Source organism: Chrysemys picta, chromosome 18 (genome assembly GCF_011386835.1).
Source record: "Chrysemys picta bellii isolate R12L10 chromosome 18, ASM1138683v2, whole genome shotgun sequence".
NCBI lineage: Eukaryota > Metazoa > Chordata > Testudines > Emydidae > Chrysemys > Chrysemys picta.
In genome coordinates this window covers 12,445,917-12,464,400 of record NC_088808.1, presented here as the reverse complement: position 1 = coordinate 12,464,400, position 18,484 = coordinate 12,445,917, and the positions used below count along the sequence as shown (strand labels likewise).

Sequence of the window (18,484 nt, the reverse complement as noted above, 5' to 3'; positions counted from 1 at the left end):
AGTTTAAAAAACTCCAGACAGTTGAAAGTCTATTTATCTATCTACAGTGATGAAGTATGGCTTAGTCAACAAGGAGCCTTTTTACTTTAATACAACCATGCACCAAATGGGTTTTTGATTGAGTAGTGTTGTTTAGAACAAAGATAAACTTTTATAATAAACCCTGCAGCCACTTTGCCTGTCAATGCCAAAACTTTGCCAAGGTTCACAAAATCTTTCCAGCAGACCTGGGCTAAGATTTCAGTCAACCTCTCGTTTTGGAGATGCAGTTGGTGTTGTCAACTATCATCATTTTAGCACAACTCTCATGATATTTGGCATATTTCTTAAAGCCGCAGCTCCTGGAATCAGGTGAATACATTTAAAAAGAAAAAAAAAAGTTTCTGTCTCTCTCACGGGTGTGGAGAAGAGCTTGAAAACACGTACCCAAAGACTTGGAAACCAGAATGCAAATAAAATTAACCCAAAATGTATCATTGTTTTTTTTTTTAATAATCTCATGATTTGGGAATTTTTTAAACATGTGAGGTTAGCAATATTGTGTGTATATTTTTGCATTGTAACCAAGTGAAACTTGACAGTTCTGTCTTAGAACCTGGATTTTGACTCTTTCGCTTTGAGATTTTGGATCTGAATAAAAATGGAAAAGTGGTCAAATGAAGTGGGGGTGGGGGACTTTTCAAAATCTCTTGCAAACCAGAAGGACTGATGACTTCCTTTCAGAAACAGACCGGTGTTACTAAATTTTGATCCACATCCAGATTTTGAAACCATCCCACCCCCTAAAAAACCCCAAAATAAAACCCCAAGGGAATGTTTGGATCCATGATTTTTGTTTGTCCCAGAATAAATGTAGGGAATTAGACATGATATACGGATCCCGGTTTCATCTAACTACCCCAAAATATGGAGAAACAATGAAGGAGAAGGAGCTGGATTTCGAGTGGGCCCATCCCTGTGCAGCCTTGGGGGAAAAACTGTAGAGAGGAACCAGTCAGAGATTCCAGCTGGTAGGAGCAGCTGCAGAAGCTGCCAAGCAGGACCAGGGACCTCTGAACTTTCAGAGAACTTTCTACAGTTTTGAGGGGACTTTCCCTGCCCTGTGCTGATTGGTCCAACCTTCTCCTTTCCCACCCCACACAGTCTCTTCACCTCAGCTTCGCTCCACACCTACACCTGCCCATTCTAGGTCCTCTATCCCTTCAGTTTCTAGTTAGCTTATCCCCTGCTAACTAAAGCCACACACAAAAAATAATCCATAGAACTAACGTCATTTGCTGCAATCACCTAGCTCTGCCTGTGTGTTCTACCATTCCCGCACCCTGTATCTCTCTTGGCTATTTAGATAGAAAGCTCCTCAGGGCAGGGATGGTTATCTGTGATTGTACAGCATCTAGCACAATGGGGACCTATTCATGGTTGGTCCTTAAGCACTACTGGAATAAGTCTGAAGATTAACATATAGGTATTTTCCATGATCGGCTTTAAAACACACCTCCCCCCAAATCACACCAAATAGCCTACAGAACAGCAGCAGCAACTTCACCTACAGCCAATTTAAAAAACAGCAGCTACAATTTAAGCTTTAAACAGATCCATACCTGAGATCGCTCTCTGGCTTCATTAACACCATTTGTTTTTCAGCACTCATATTATCTTTCCCCTTTCATTCTTTAGGTTTTTTCTTCTTCCTCCCACACAGTAGCTCTTTCATCTGTTTTCAGTAGATGTAGCTTTACCTAATTAATTGAGGACTCAACAAGTGCACTTTCTAATTCAAGTAAATATGCCTAAGGTTGGAACAGTGGGCTGCAGTGTTCCCTGATGTTCCTTCCTCAGGAACAGGATATCACGGGCTCCACCTTGTATGTGCCAAATTAGTGCATTAAATTAGTAGAGCACAAAAAAAAAAAAAAAAAAAAAAGCTCAGAGGATCAGTTAAAAAGGATTCTGAGCAGTGGGAATTGATTGGTCATTACAAAAAAGTCTATAGGGGCCTGACTCTTAGCCATTGAAATAAATGGGAGCTTTGCTATATTAGAAGTATAATTTCACTAGAAACGGGCTTCAAACACACACACGCCTTTTCAATTCGAATGCAGTGGCCCAGTTTTCATGCAATAGGATGTGGGTGGTTCCTGTACTCTGGTCACACTGCAGGAGAAGAGGGCTCTGTGCATCTTGTGTGGCTCATGGTAGAGGCAACATTTAATAACGAACGAAGGAGATAAGTACTGTGGTTTCTCTCCATCCTACCTTTGTCTGCACAAGAACCCAGCTCAGGTACAGTCCGCTCCAGCTTCTGGAAATGTCTAGTTCACACGGGGCTTGCTCAGAGGCATCAGGCCAGATTTTCAAAGGTATTTAGGCACCTAAAGATGCAGATAAATGTCTACTGGGATTTTCAGATGTGCCTAAGCAGGTTAAGTGCCCAACTCCCATTGAAATCAATGGGATTTAGGTGCCTAAAATTTGAAAATCCCACTAGGTGCCCATCTGCATCTTTAGGCACCTAAAAACCTTTGAAAAATCTGGCCCATGAGAAACTTCCCATACCAAGATTATATCTTCCTGTTTGCTTGTGCTAGTAATTGGATCTCTGTTTACACAGGCCAGTTGTGAAATTCAGATCTGGATAACAACAATTCACTTCCCAACACTCCAAAAATGTGCGGATGTTTGGATGTGGAGACTCCAACTGGCCCTAGAGCAATGATTAAGCTTTCAGATGATGTTCCCAGAAGTACACATTCACAGAAATATAATGCTCTTCAGTTATAATGGACACATTTAAACAGAGAATTAAGTATTGAATACATTACTTTCCTCAACTGGGTTAGACGTAGGAAGTCACTGGATAAAATTCTACAGCCTGTACTATGAAAGAGGTCAGAGTAGATAATTGCAATTGTCCCTTCTGGACTTAAAAGCAAAGAAGAGGTACAAAAGCAGATTTCCCAAAGCAAACCAAGCTAAGTACATTCTTCTTTGGTTATAAATTACCGGAATGTGGATAATAGGCATATTTTATTGCATTTCTAGGGGGAAAATAATCACTCCTTTTAGATACTACATGGAGAGCACGGTATAGAAACCTAGAGAGATGAAAAAAATACAGGTACAAAATGATTAAGAAAAGTCACTGCTTAAGAATCAGCCCTTCCTGAGCACATACCACCTGAGAATCTCAAAGCACTCTACAAAGTGAATTAAACTTCAAAATATAGTGTGCAAACATTGGGTCTGATCCAAAACCTGTTGAAGTTAATGGAAAGAATCCTATATACTTCAATGTGTTTTGGATCAGGCCCCACATAAGGCACCCGTTGAAGGGTGTCAAGTCAGGTTCTAATTCCACCCCAGTGATCACATCTGGGACTTTTATGGGTGTCAATAGTACTCAAAGGAAAGAAGGAGTTGGGATAGAGAGAGGGCACAGGGGAAACATGAGATGGCAGAGTTAGGGAGTTTTAAATTTTCTATCAAATAATTCTCAGCAAGCTGTAAACCCCCAGCTTTGAACAATTAGTTCAGAAAACAAAGTTTGCACATTCTTACAGTTGTTTACTCTTCAGGAGGCTGGACAAATGGTCAGAGATTTGGGTGTTCCCCCACCCCATTTCCTTCAGCAATAAGGTTTGCTTAGTTTTTAATCTCGTATTTCCTGCTTTCAAAATGAATTTAGATAAATAGAAATGTAGGAAAACAAACGGAGCTGTCAGAAAAGATTTGGAGTTAGTCTCTAGTTTTTAAACATAAAATTCATATTCAGTCCAGATCCCAGCTCACATGCACTCCTGCTCTCTACAGAACTGCAACCAGGAATCCAAAACACCCTCAACGCTTGGTTTAAATGTGTCTCTGGATTTGAATTTAGCAGCTTGAACTCATCTGTATGCCTGTCATATACTCTTTGATGCAACTACCTCTTCCACCTACAAATGTCTCTGGACATTGCTCAATCAGAAAAAAAAAGCTGGAACCAGAGATGTTCCTGTTATAATAAATGAGCACTTTAGATTATTTCTGAAAGCTGTCACAATCATGATCAGTTTTACAGGGGAAGAACGGAAATGCTCTCTCTAGTAGTGCTCTGGAGACCCCTGAATTCCACTATAAATCTTAAAGTGTCCATATGTCTTTCCACAGCATAGAATTAAAGCCCATAAACGGTAACTCCCCTGAAGTCACAGACAATACTGTCTGATTCATCCTAGCTAAGAAGTAAGGCAGCAAGATACAGAGTGCATAATACACTCTGCATAGGCACTAATGGACTCCACAGAATGAATCGCTGCTGCTATTTGTTATTTTGATAGCACTGCAAGTGTTACATGAGGAGAGACATTTTTAGTCACATTGTGTTATTAATTTGGCTAAGAGCCATCATTTTTGCTAGCTTACTTTTTAAATGACACTTTCCTGTCCAAACAGCTTCTGTGCTATTTATCTAACTTATAAAATAGAGTGTTTTAAAAAACAACGTATGGAAACTTTTAATAGAACAGATAGGAAAACATTGCACTACCACAATGGGCCCAAGTTCTCTTTTGCCAAATCATCAGCAGTTTCAAGCATCTTTCCTTTCTGCCAGGCAATCTGACCGCTTACAAGACAAGTTACCAGTCTCTGTGCCCACCACGGAGTGTTGGCATCTAGTCATTGCTTTGCTGTCCTGAGTTGATCTTTTTATTCCACAAAACTAGCCCCAAATATATTTCAGCCAGCTTGGTGGCCTTTCTATTGAAAACTGGATGAATCACCATCAGTTTATATAGCAAGGGAGGGAATCAGATGTTGCTACTCATGTTAGGCTCTGTTTATCCAATGGGCCAAAATATGCACCCTGTCTTGGGTGTTTCAGCGACTGGAGTCACACACACACACACACACACACACACAAAAAACCATTTAGACAGAGAGGCCATTTTCATACAATTTCCTTAGTCTACAAAATAAGATACCCTGAATAACTCCTGACTTCTCTCTTTATGGCTTACTCTGGAACACAGCCTCCTTACTGATTTTATTATCTATTTCTAGCCTGTGTTTCTTGGGAATCCTCTTGGTCTATTTGAAGCCCAAGTGCTGAGGGAGTATCCCCCCCACCTTTTTACTTTTAAATTCTGCACATAGCGATATTTTGGTCTTTTACCAAGCTGAAGAACAGAGATCTAATGAAGATAAAGTCATGGCCGGAGAGGATTATGACTCAAACATCCCTTGTTAAGTTGGGCTAGGCTATGACTCAAGGTAGTTCTATACACAATGTGCCACTGAAATGATTTGTATCCATAAAACGTAATGGAGTCAATGCTAACCATAACCCTAATGATGATAAGAAGAGATACAGCAAAAAGAAGTTCTATCAGTTTTAGGGCTTATAAGTTGTTTGAGCATGCCTGACATTCCTATCACTTTAGTAGTTATTTATACCAAACTCATCACTATTGTATCTGCGTACCCACTGATAGGTCAGAGGTGATGCAGTCATTAGCATTAAGGAATGGGTGATGGGAATGGAACTTGTATCCTTCAGTACCGGAAATAGAGAAAGCTTGCCCCGTTGGAGTTAATGGGAGTTTTGTCATTGACTTCAATGGAGCCAGGATTTCACTATATGTAACAGAAGTAAAGGAGCAGCTAGCCGTGCTCTGCTAGTAGCGAGAATTTGTGGTGGCAGAAGAAGGTGAGATTGAGGGCACTATGCCAGCAAAGCCACTGTATTCTAGTAACCGCCCCAGCACATATCCACATCCTGAGAAAATGGGTTAGAACACATAGGTCAGAGGTATCACGAGAAAATAACATGACTGGTGTGACAGAACACAGTGGGGCTACACAGAGTTCATAGGACACACTCCTAAACTATTATTTATCTAGGCTGTCACCACACATTAAGTTACAGATAAGGAGCCTACTTGTGAACTCATTTACTGTGGTGTTAATCAGGAATAACTCCAGCAATGTCTATGGAGTTACAGTAGGGTAAGTGAGATCAGAATCAGTCCCACAGTAACAGCAAAGCTGGTCTGCCTCTTTGACCCAAGGGTAGATATCGTCCTGCTCATAGACTGTGTCTTCACTGCAAAAAAGGTGTGTGCACGCATGGTCAGGTTTTTTTTAATTGCAAAATAACTAACACACCATAGTTATCTCACTGTCAAATCTTAGTGGAGAAAGGCACTGTAGTTTTTACCATGAGGTAGCTATGTAAGGTCAGCAATATGCCTCCACCCATGGTTGAGCCTGCCTGGTTTATTGAGCGGTAAAAGCTACAGCTTTTTGTCTCTACTAGGGATTTCCAGCAGGCTAGTTAACGTTTGTTATCCCATGGTGAACGCATACCTTTCTGGGTAGTCAAGACAAAGCCAGAGAGACTATTTGCATGTTTTCTTTATTTTATTTGTAGCTGCACCCACTCTATGCTTGGCACTTTCCAAAAACTCAAGGAAAGCAGTCCTTACTCTAAAGAACTCACAGCCTAAGGAGAGAAACAAATAGGAGAGCAGTCCCTGAGTGTCTTTTGCCTAGAGTGAAATTTAAGTACCATCACACAACCGTGCCACATCTTGGAGGCAGGTCGTATTTCCGGCTACTGCCAGCACCACTCATGTACACACCTGACCCAGATCCTTGCTTCATATCCTAGCAGTCTAAGTAAATAAGGTCTGACTAGATAGAGAAGTATGTTCTCAAACAGGCTTTACTGTTGCACATTTGACAAAGTCAGGAAATAGCTATGTCAGCTGTCAGCAACAACTTCCTGTCCCACTTTTTCTTTTTATTCTAGAGTCCAACCTTCACCAAAATGAGTCATCATCTGTTGGTAGCCTGTAGTATTACATGGTAACTAGCTAGAACCCCAGTACTGTTAATTTATTATTTGTATTGCACTAGTGTCTTAGGTTCCTCAGTCATGGACATGGACCCAATTGTGATAGATGCTGTACAAAACAAAAACATGGGCCCTGTCCCAAAGAGTTTTCAATCTAAGTACTTTTTTTTTTATGTTATACAGAAGTCAGATTAGATGATGCAATGTTCCCTTTTGGTATTAAAAAAAAGTATGAATATAAAAGTGAATATGAACTTATTTCAAATTTCTGCTAGGTCTTATCAATTACTGTCCATGTCTAGAAAGACTATTTCATGACCTCATATGAAGAAAAAAAAAGTAAAGGGTAAAAGATTAGCGTGTGTGTGATTTTTTGTTTTATTTTTCTTAGAGTGGAACAGAGCACCAAAGAAGCTCATGAATTCATAATAAAACATGTTGGATTGAAAACTGTAGAAACAACATTCTCTACCTGTCTAAAAATAATTCTATGCAAATATCATAGCAGAGGTGTTCATAGAACGATGCAAGATTTTTAAAGTTTACAGCATAAAATGTCTCGTTTCCCTTTGATTTACAAAAATGCATCTGTTCATTTCTCTAAACAGAAAAAAAAAACTATATGGTGTTTGTTCTCTCTCTAATATTCTGTTGCTTGTCCTAAAAACAAGGCCTAGGAGGAAATTCTGCCCCCGCTGAAATCAGTTTACTTCAGTAGGTTCAGGATTTCATCCTGAAATTTTTCAGATGTATGTTACTTAGGCCACAGTCTTGCAAAACATTTATGCATGTGAACAGGCTCATTGTGGAGTTAATCACATACTTAAGTTTTTGCAGTATTAGGGTTTTAGACAAAGGAAGAATGATCTTGTGGTCAATATTTTGGACTGGGATCCAGGAGATTTGGGTTTAAGATCTGGGTCTCTGCAACAGACTCTTTGTGAGAATCCTTGGGCAAGTCAGTTAATCTCTCTATACCTCAGTTACCCAATTTTAAAGTGGAGGTGAAAATACTTAAACGAATTGTAATCATCTCACGGTTACTTATGTTCGCCCCATGTGTTACTGTATCCATTTGCAGTCTCTTGTAAGTGATTTTGGGCAGGGACCATTTTTTTCTACACACTTCACATGACGGGGCCATGATCCAAATTGTGGCCTCCAAGTGCTACTGCAGTAGAAATAATTTAAGGTTATCTTTCCTGTACATGCACTTATAAAGGGTACCCATCACATTCACGTTAGTACATGGGCACACCTTAGAAGATTTGGACAGAAAGCAAACAACATTGCCCCAAAATAGAGAATAAACACACTGCCACCCATGCATTCCATTTACGGAGAGGGCTTCTAAAAGGAGTACTTTGAAAGTCACTGGTACGCCAAGCTGGGGAGAGGAAGAGATGTCTGGAAGCAAAAGAGTCAAGTTTTTATGCTGGCAACCTATGCTTTGGTAACCAGGCTGTGAGGTCCGAAGCCATGCACAGTGCAACACACAGCCTTGCTCTAGAAAGGGAGAGAAGAAAGTTATCGTGTGTATTTTCAAGCAGTGCACTCTGGGAAATGATCAGTAATATTAATAGTCTGGCAGAGCTAATCTATAGGGTACAAGTAAAAAAATGTGCTAGCATATCAGAGACTGCGAATGGATGCTTCAGGAAATGTAGCAAAGAAAAAGTGTGTGTGTTTTATAGTTGAGATTTTGCTTTTTCCTTCCCTACAAGATGCTGGTTAAGGCACATTAGAGGAAAGGACCATGAATTCCATGGTCAAGAATCTTGTAGCAGAGTCCAGTTGTAGGAAGTTTTCCCCCTTAATCACAATCCATAACTACTCTCTTCTGCTTAGTAGCGTACAATTTCCATTGGCATCAGTGGTATGGTCTAGATAGTATGGCCCTACAGAGGCAAAAGGGAAAGCACATATAAGGAAAGGGCCAGTAACAGATTATTAATCCCAAAAGCATGGGATTATGGAAATAATTGAACCTCTGAGTCAGTTCCTTATGCAGGCTCTTCCTGGGCAACCCAACTATACACCTCCTCAGGGTGAGATGTTAAAGCAGGGGTAGGCCGCCTGCAGCACGTGAGCTGATTTTCAGTGGCACTCACACTGCCCGGGTCCTGGCCACCGGTCCGGGGGGCTCTGCATTTTAATTTAATTTTAAATGAAGCTTCTTAAACATTTTAAAAACCTTATTTACTTTACATACAATAGTTTAGTTATATATTATAGACTTCCAGAAAGAGACCTTCTACAAACGTTAAAATGTATGACTGGCATGCAAAACCTTAAATTAGAGTGAATAAATGAAGACTCGGCACCCCACTTCTGAAAAGTTGCTGACCCCTGTGTTAAAGCATCATCTAACCTTAATTCAAGGAGCAGAGACGACCCTTCCATTCTGCTGTGAAGGAAACCATTTCACTAAACAAGTGGCCTAGACATTTCTGAGCCAAAGTAATTATTTGGGAAATCAATTAAGTTAGAAATGGAACAGGCCCATTAGAGATTGATGACCTTCCCTATTAGGTCACCCTATACCAGCACATATCTGTTCCTTCAGTGTATTCTCCAATACTCTGGTCCAGTTCACTTGATAAAACTTTTGTCTTGGCTCCCACAACTGGCAGCTCTAGTACCTCTATTTAACCTTGTTCCTAACAACACTTACAGTTTTCACTGTTTCTTTTAAGCAACAAGCACTGCGTGAATGCAACAATTTCATGCTTCGGTCATCAAAACCATGAGCCTTTACTACTTGAGCTAAAGGAGTAACTCCATTAGCAATATAGTAGTAGGTTCTCATCCTCTTATATAGGCCTGCCACTTGGAAGGGTATGTAATCCATTTAGAGTAATCCCCACTAGCTCAATTAGGCCTGCCCTCTACACACACACACTAATGTAAGACAACATGAAGGACCTATAATTTAATCACACCAGTATACCCCAACACACATGGACTTGAACACCCCAAACCTTAGTCTGCAGACCTTGCTCTCTTCTGATAGCTGCAATCTCTTTACATTTCATGTGTGACTTTGGAGGTAGGTCTGCCATTTACTCTTCACTTCTTGTGCAGACCTTTAAATATTTTTTTAAAATTCCAGCCAGATTCTTGGACTTGGCAGATAAACTGTGGGTCCCATAAGAGTTATATTTTCTTTGAAAGCCTTGAATGAAGCCTTTATAAAAAACTTCATTAATATTTCTACCTATATGCCTGCTCCCCACTTCCTGTTCAAGTCCAAACAGATTCTCCACACAGAACGACCTTTTGAAATTCACATATTTACTTCCCCCAAACAGTGAGAGTGTTACTGAGGAGCTTGTGGTGGAGTCAATTCATGTGTGTGTTGTCCTGATGTCGTTTACAAAGATGAAGCCTTCTATTCATTGGAGATTAAAAAAAATAGCAGACGCAAGAGAGGCAGAATATAAAGCTGAAAATATCAGATCTAGAGAGTTCTCTATTCTGGCCCTTGGCCACTTAAAGATTTCAGTCCACTTGCAATTATATTATATTAAAGAGTCATTATGCCTAATGCATTAAAGTGTGGAAGTGGGATATAAAGCTGTTCCCAAGAATAAAGGTCAGAAATATTAAGATAGTTGTTCACAAAGCACTAAAAATGTGTGGTGCTTTCTAAATATGTCTCCCAATCAGCAAGGTACACAAGCATGTGCCTGACTTGTAGCACATGGGTAATTCCATTGAAGTCCAGTTAGAAATGTGCTTAAATACCTTGGTGAATCAGGGCCTATGGGCCAGATCCAACTCCCATTTAAGCCACGGGGAGCTTTTCCATTGACTTGACTGGAAGTTGGATCTGGCTCTCTATGCAGAGCTACAAGCAGAACTGTAAACTGGAAGGGTATATACACTACTTTCGTTTGTAGGAAAGTCGAGTTAGCAGCCTTTGAAGACACTATCGAAGCTTGAGTAGCATTGGCAATAAATATGGACAGCAGGATATAATGTGTACAACACCAGACTGATAAAGAGACCCAAGTTCTACTCCCAGCTCTGTGATTTACAAAAGCCATTGGTGTTTGACTTCAGGCAAGTCATTGCAACTTGTGGGAATTGTAGTTTGGTTGCCTTATGTCCCAGTTCTCCTCTAGAGGCTGGGCTCTCCGTGCCTTTGTTTCCACATCTGCAAAATGGGAACAAAGATACTTAACCCTCTTTGTAAAGCGTTTGAGATCTACAGACTGCAAGTGCCATTACATGGAGTAATTCCATTGAAGTCAAGAGACGGCTGAGGTGCTTAAAATTATTCATATGCTTATGTACATTACAGGGCCCTACAGAATTATTAAAATAGGAAATCCAAGTAAGGCATTTGGACACTTACATCTACCCGTGATCAGGGAAAATGGACTGTGTGTACTAGCAATGAACAATTTGAGTATCCAGTTGTGTGATCTGGACACCACTTTATGGCCTCCATTTGCACACTGGGCCCAGAGGTTGCATTTTCCCCCCAGTATGAAACACATGCCTAGGATCTCAAGTATCAGAGGGGTAGCCGTGTTAGTCTGAATCTGTAAAAAGCAACAGAGGGTCCTGTGGCACCTTTAAGACTAACAGAAGTATTGGGAGCATAAGCTTTCGTGGGTAAGAAGTGAGGTTCTTACCCATGAAAGCTTATGCTCCCAATACTTGTTAGTCTGAAAGGTGCCACAGGACCCTCTGTTGCTTTTTACATGCCTATGAACAAAACATATTACACCTATGTTACTTGGCTTTTATTGGTCTGCATCAGTATTAATGAGGCAGTTTGATGAAACAATGAAATATTTCAGATTTCTGTTTACTGGGAGCACTAGCTGATGTCTAAGTGTGTTTAAAATAGCCCTTGGTCCGGTAAAGCCCAAATTTGTTGATCTTTATGGTGTATTGCAAAGTCCAGTAATTTGGGCAAGGGTCTGGGGTAGGTGGAGGTCTCTCTCTATATATTTGCAGGGGATTTGAGTTTTGCAGAAGCAAAGATAGGGACATTTAAAAGATGTGGACTGCATTGTAATTTTAACTAGGGCTGATCGAAAATTCTCTCTCTAAAGTGTTTTGAAGGAAAATTGGGTTAACCATTAAACATTTGTTTAGACAAGTGTTTGCTTTCCATGGAAAATTTTGATTTTTCCTAAAAAACAACCCCCCCCAAAGAAATCCAAACAATTTTTTTTGTTTAATTTGGCTATGCTGTCGCGGTGCCTCATGGGAGTTGTAGTTCAACTGCCTTATATCCCTTTTCTCCTCTATAGGCTAGGCTTCCTGCACAGACTACATCTCCCATGATTTTCCATGATCCACTGCCTCTTGCCCAATGGGGAGATCATGGTGTCTTATGAGAGATGTAGTCGACCTAGGGAGTCCAGTCTATGTGGAAAAATGGTAACATAAGGCAGCACTGTGCCATTTCTGAATCAATTTTTTTCAGCCACATTGTTCAGTTTTCAAATTTTCATCCCCCAAAATTGAAATTCTGTGGAGGAACCCCCCCCCATTTTCCAACCAACTTTAGTATTAATTACCTTTGAAGGTTGACTAGAGCCTGTGACAGGTGGGTTTGTTTTTAAATATAGGTCTCTGTGTTAAAATCAAAATAAATAGAAGCTGCATCAGATTTTGAGTAGGGCGACAGAATGGACTAGTGATTCAATGCCATGCTGGAAACTAAGATCTCCAGAGTACTAATCTCAGTGCTAACACCAACTTGCCACGTGGCCTGGAGCAGTTCCTTTAACTTCTGCACCTTGATTCCTCTATCTCACAGGTCTGTTGAAGCTTCGTTCATTAGTGTCTACAAAGTGCTCTGATGGTCTCTAGCGTGGAAGGCGCTCTAGAAGTACATAGGACAGAAACATTCTGGCAGTTCTTTCTGCAAGATCTGCCTCTTTCACAAAGCCTTCGTATGCTAGGGCCTAATCCTGCAAGATGCTGAGCACCTCAGGCAGTGCTATGCATATTATTCTGAGTTACCTCCCAGGCCCTTTGAGGTACGGACCTCATACACTTTTTGCCCCTTAACCTTTACACATGCCACACATGCAGCACCATTAAAAATCCCAATATTTACATCAACACAGTATTTACCTTGACTGTGGTATTTGCCATGGTCCCTATACCTGGAATGGAAACACCACAGTACATTTAATTATTCCTGCTGGGAGGGGGTACATATTTAGTTTTTAAGGACATCCCACTGTGATTATTTAGACAGAAATGCAGTGCTAGATAATCCTTTGAAAGTGGCAAAGGCTAGTAATTTATCTCAGCAGAGAATATTGAAAATGTAAATATCTATATACAGTATAGCCAAGGATCTTTGTTTAAAAAGTAGTTGACAGGATAAATAGAAGGCTGAATCTTAAGAATTTATTTAAAGAAGGAAGGAACTGCTGAGGGAAGTATAAATGAAAAGTAGAACGCATTTCACATAGCATCCTCAGGGCCGTCTTTACAGTGGAAATAAAACTCCCATATTAGATGTTTGTTAACATTGTGACAGGGATCAGACGGGTACACAAAACCCTAGTTGTGGTGCATTGACGTGTTGAGATAAGGCTGTCTCTTATCAGCAATACTGTTTTCTTTCAGCAAGGAAGGGGCTCTGTATATGCAAACGGAGGATGGAAGTCAATGAAAACAGAGGGCTGGAGAGGCCTGAATAGGTATTTTGTGCTGTAAATCTAGCTTGGAGCTGTTTTTTGGGTGTGGAAATATCAAATACTGACCTCCCACTGATGCTGCTTGGCAGTGGGATAAGTCACTCATTTATTTAAGCTCGTCCACAAAGCTGCTGTGTAACATGGCAGAGTTCTTTGCAAAAAGTTACACCAGCCTGACACATCTAACAGGCAAACAGCGAGTGCCTTGCCACCACCCCACCCAGTCCTCGTGCCTCTGCTCAAAATATCACCAAGCACACGCCTGCTAGTAGGCAATTCCCACAGCATTCGTCAGGCGGCTCTTTGAACTAGGCAAGAAAAGAAGATTTGTGCAGAGGAAAGGGGGGAGGAAAATCCATCATCTTTCTGTCTGTGCCAATAAAAGTCCTCTCTCGAAAGAACCGTGTCTCCGATGGCCCTTTCACTCCTTACCTGGAAACCTGAGTCATGCGGTGTCAATGCAGATCTGCCAGCAGCTGTGCTCCATGCACATCGTGTACATGGGGGAAGTGAAACCTCCAGAAAGTTTTCACTCTCTCCAAAGAGAGACCAGAGATAATGGTTTTGAACAAGGAAACTGGGCTTGAAAAAAGCCCAAGTGGGCTGTATTGCTGAGCATCAGCACTGCCTCTGATTTCAAGCTTGCTAAAGTGGATGAAAGTCAGACTCCCCCTGATCCAAGCTCATAAGTACAATTGGCACCCACTGGAATTCTTCCATGGATCGAGGACAATATCTGGCCCTTCCCCAATGAGCACTCTGCTATGGATTGAAGGTCATGGGGTAGCAGAATATAAGACCTTGTTTAGAAAAGCAGGGCTCGTCTGCTGAGTCACACTAGTCTCAGGTGCTAAATCACTGCACTAAGACAGAGCAATTATTGCTGAGTCATGCGGGCAGGTGAGTCCAGTTAGCGCCAACCAGTATATAAAAGGAAATGGGGTAAGAGCCTTACATGGAAACCCTAGAAACAGCCTAGTTAGAGGAGAAAGTGAGGCTGAGGTTTACATTGGGTGTGCATCAGCAGTTACAAGGTTATCCCTCTGCCAGAAATAATAATAATGTTAAACAAAGAAAGGAGATCAAGGCATGATGCAAGACACTTACTTGGTCACCCCAGCCATGGATTCTGGCTAGCAGCCAAAGGGAACAAGCTTCAGAACCAAGACAACCTTTATGGCTGATTCTGAAGAGTTCAACTCCAGGAACTAAGAAGAACCATCCATCTGATCTTACCATCTGCAATGGGATACTGGGCTAGGAGCATCCGATACCGGAGTCTGAGCTCCTTCAAGGCGTTAAAGATCACCACCAACACTTTGCATTGCACTCAAGAGGCCCGTGTACATACTTGTGCATATCTGACTCAGCCTACTTAATCAGGAAGACAGCTTCATCCTGCATTAGCTGGAGCTTCCAATACTCTTCAATGACAGCTAGAAGCACAGTATGTAACAGTAGTATAGTCTGGAGACAAAACCATGGATTATCCTTGTGAGGCCCATGACAGAAAGGTTTTGCAGCAGCCTAGTTAGCCATAGATCATAAAGGTCACTGAGTGTGACTTCTTGCACCTGAAAATCCAGAAGCAGGAATGGACACCTGAGGCTCCAAAACATTTTAGCAAAAGGTTTGCCGACTCCCATTATAGATGATGCAGACACCCTCTTTCACCCAAGCACTTTCTCTCCCAGTGAGAGAGCAGTGATGGTTGTTGACAGAGGAGTCACACTTGGTCACACACTGCCCGGTCAGACAGTAGGATACTGCAATATCTGGACCAGACAAAAAGAAGATGCAGACATGACTGTTATCAACATACTGGGGACACTGCATCTCCCTAGCATCTTCACATACACAGGAGAAGGGACTGAGCCCTGCAGGACCAACTGAGGGGGAAAGAAAGAGAGAAAGAAAATGAGTAGCTTCCCAGAACTAGCCTGCAGTTCCTACAAGAGAGGAAGGAGTCTATCTACTAAAGGGCCATTCCATCCACCCAAGTAGGTCCCACAAGCAAGTCAACTATACTTCATGGCTAATTTTGGTAAATAGACATTATGGGTGGAATTTTCAAGATCACCCCAAGTTGGCCTAACTCTGCTCCCAGTGAAGCCAGGGGCAAAACCTCCCCTGAACTTCCATGGAGCAGAGTTAGGCCCATTCCATAGGCTTTTGAAAATCCCATCCAATATTATGACACGTTTTCCCTCATCCATTGCTAGATCAGCCACTGGTACCAAAAAGTTTCTAGGTCACAAACCAGGCTGAGATAGATCAAGAGAAACTGCGGAACTCATGTGTAGCTTGGGAATTGTTCCAACCCCTCTTAATCTCCCACCCCCTCAAAATAAAAAGGTTCAAGAAAGGACAGCAACTGAGGAAGCTGTAAACATCCAGAAAGGCAATTTTGAATAAGGTGTAGTTGCCACTTGCTCCAGTGCGTCTGGCACCTTGTATTCCTCAAAGGAGAAGATAACATGCCTTAATAAAGGGTTCGGCATTTCTCCACAGAAGAGCATGGTACCTTATCACAGGTAGCAAGTCAAGCTCACGCAGAACCTTGGAAAAGTACATCCTCCCAACCTGCAAAAATCAGCACATTCTCCTTTCCTGCTCTGTCACTCTTCCCACAGAAGGGGTCAGAGCAGACCAAATCCAAGTCAATCTCTGCAACACATTTGACAGTTCCCTATGGAGTCAAGTTATACAAAGACTGGGGAGAACTTTCAGAAAATGCAAACAACATTTTTAGGATTATTTTTTAAAACCACACAGAACTACCCTCCAATAAATATTCATTATCACATAATAAAACAAATAATTAAAAGAGCCATAGAATTCAGGCCATCTGATATAATTACTTTTTATGGGCAGCTTTATGGAAATCACCAAATAAACTATCCCTGTAAAAAGTGAGTGGTTCTGAAAGGAGGTTTTCTGTCAGCTGGCTGGCACACAGTACAGCACCTTATGAAGGTTTTTCTGGACACCAACCAGGACCAACAAGGCGTCTAAGCTTCTGGCGCAAACTCCCTTACTTCTGAGAAAATTTCATGGTGAAAAAATGCTCCAAAATTATGAAGTGACGGGGGTTAGTACGTGTGGGAGAAAACCCAAGTATAATAACCAAGTAGATAACTAGGCTTGAAACGGCCAAGAGCATCTCTTAAGTCCCTCTGGAGTTTTCAGAGATACAGAATTCAGAAGGGTGAGTAACCATTTGTATTGCCACATGACTGGTGTCTGTCTGGAACGCCACCTAAGGTTCAAATATTTCAGCCATATTAAAAAGTAAATTTCAACATTCACCTAGGTCACCCTGGTCTTTAAAGCAGATGCACCACACAGGCTTTGAGAGGTTGCTTAACCTTTACCAAATGCTTTGAGATCTTTGGATCTCAGCATTAAGTTTTGTGCATTGTATATTACTATATTAAGGAACAGAGTGCACATGTTGTGTTTGGTTGGATGGCAGCCCTTTCATACGCCCAGGATGTTATTTTATTAGTGTGTTCTGAAGGGAAAGTGTGCTGATATTAGTTTCAGAGGCTTACCACCTGTCTGCTGCTTAATGGATCAGACATACTGGCCAGAACACACTTCCAGTGCTAGGGGATATACTCTGTACATCATGATGATCCACCACAATTTCAGCGTAATCCTGTTGCAGCCTGCTTCAGCGTACACACTCAAACGTGAGGCCAGCAGTGCAGTGGTAAAGGCACAGAGTACATTTTATCTAGAGGCATTGTAGCAACGCCACTTACCCTATGGTGCTAACCGCTGCCTTCATTTCCCCTTGTTCAGGTTGGACTCACTGCCATACCCACTTCTCTTTCAGGGTCCAGTTGTATTCTTCAACGTACAACTTCAGCAAATCATTAAAACAAAAGCAGTTCCTCTGCTACAGTTCCCATAGCCTTTTCCCTTTGCCTCTCTCAGCCCCTTCAGAACCTCATCTCCCTCCTACAATTACTCTCACAACGGAGCTCTGAAAGGGGCAGTACATCCAGTTACATGCAACTATGTAACTTTATCTTCATTTAAATCTTCATCCTTCTTTAAGCCCCTTCCCCCATCCATTGTTATAAATGTCCTATGTTTATCCGACTTAGGCCCCAATCCTGCAATGAACTCCATGCCGAGTCCCACTGAAATCTAGGAGGCTTCCCATAGGGAAACAGTAATGCCAATCCCACACTTTAAAAAAAAAAAAAAATCACGAGTCTGCCCCACGCCCAAAATCATGAGATAGAATTTATTCTTTTTAAAACCAGTTTTCTTCTCAAGTTTACTTCTGGGGTATGAACTTTTCAGTTTCACCTTTTGAATCTTCGATACACAACTAAATAGGCTCATTAATTTTTAAAAAATCCTGAAATTCTTACCTATTCACATGACTCCAGGAGCTGGGACTTAAAGAAAAAAACCCACCAACTATCACAAGACTTGCACTAAAATGGTGAGAGTTGGCAACACTGCCAGAAGCTCAATGCAAGATCAGGGCCTTCAATTGCAATTTCTATAAAGAAGGGACTGTATCATCATTTCTGTAATGCAACATGCAATTATATGCTGTTTCACAAACATGTAAGTTAATAACACCACCTCCTTCCTCCTGTATGAAGATATTTTCCCCACTACCGTAAGTCTTTGATGTTGTATCCTGACAGTGGCAAGACTTCAATTTGTCTTCATACAGAGACATTCCCAGTGGACTAAACACATTGGTAGATTATAATTTGATTTCTTTTCTTTTTTTAAGTAGGGGAGGATTGCTTCTTGCCATCAGAACAGAAAAGCAGCTCCATGGGCTTGAAAATCAATTTTTTCTCCTCCTGCTTTAAGAGGCTCAGAACAGATCTAATGAATTGGGGGGGGGGGAGGGAAACAAACTTTCTAAACTGTGGATAATCAAATGAACCTCAAATATTCTTTTTTTACCACACCGTCTGCTGAGGTCCCCAAT

The 18,484-nt window shown here is 41.3% G+C and overlaps 1 protein-coding gene across 1 annotated transcript in view; it reads right to left on the bottom strand.

Annotated features, from left to right (window-relative positions):
• The window catches only part of LOC101953340 (collagen alpha-1(XXVII) chain), a 258,835-nt gene extending 257,046 nt beyond the window's left edge, over positions 1-1,789 (bottom strand). The window contains exon 1 of the mRNA XM_065572707.1: positions 1,602-1,789. The gene's annotated coding sequence lies outside the window, so the exon portion shown is untranslated. The remainder of the gene's footprint in view (positions 1-1,601) is intronic.
• Positions 1,790-18,484: the final 16,695 nt, after the last annotated feature.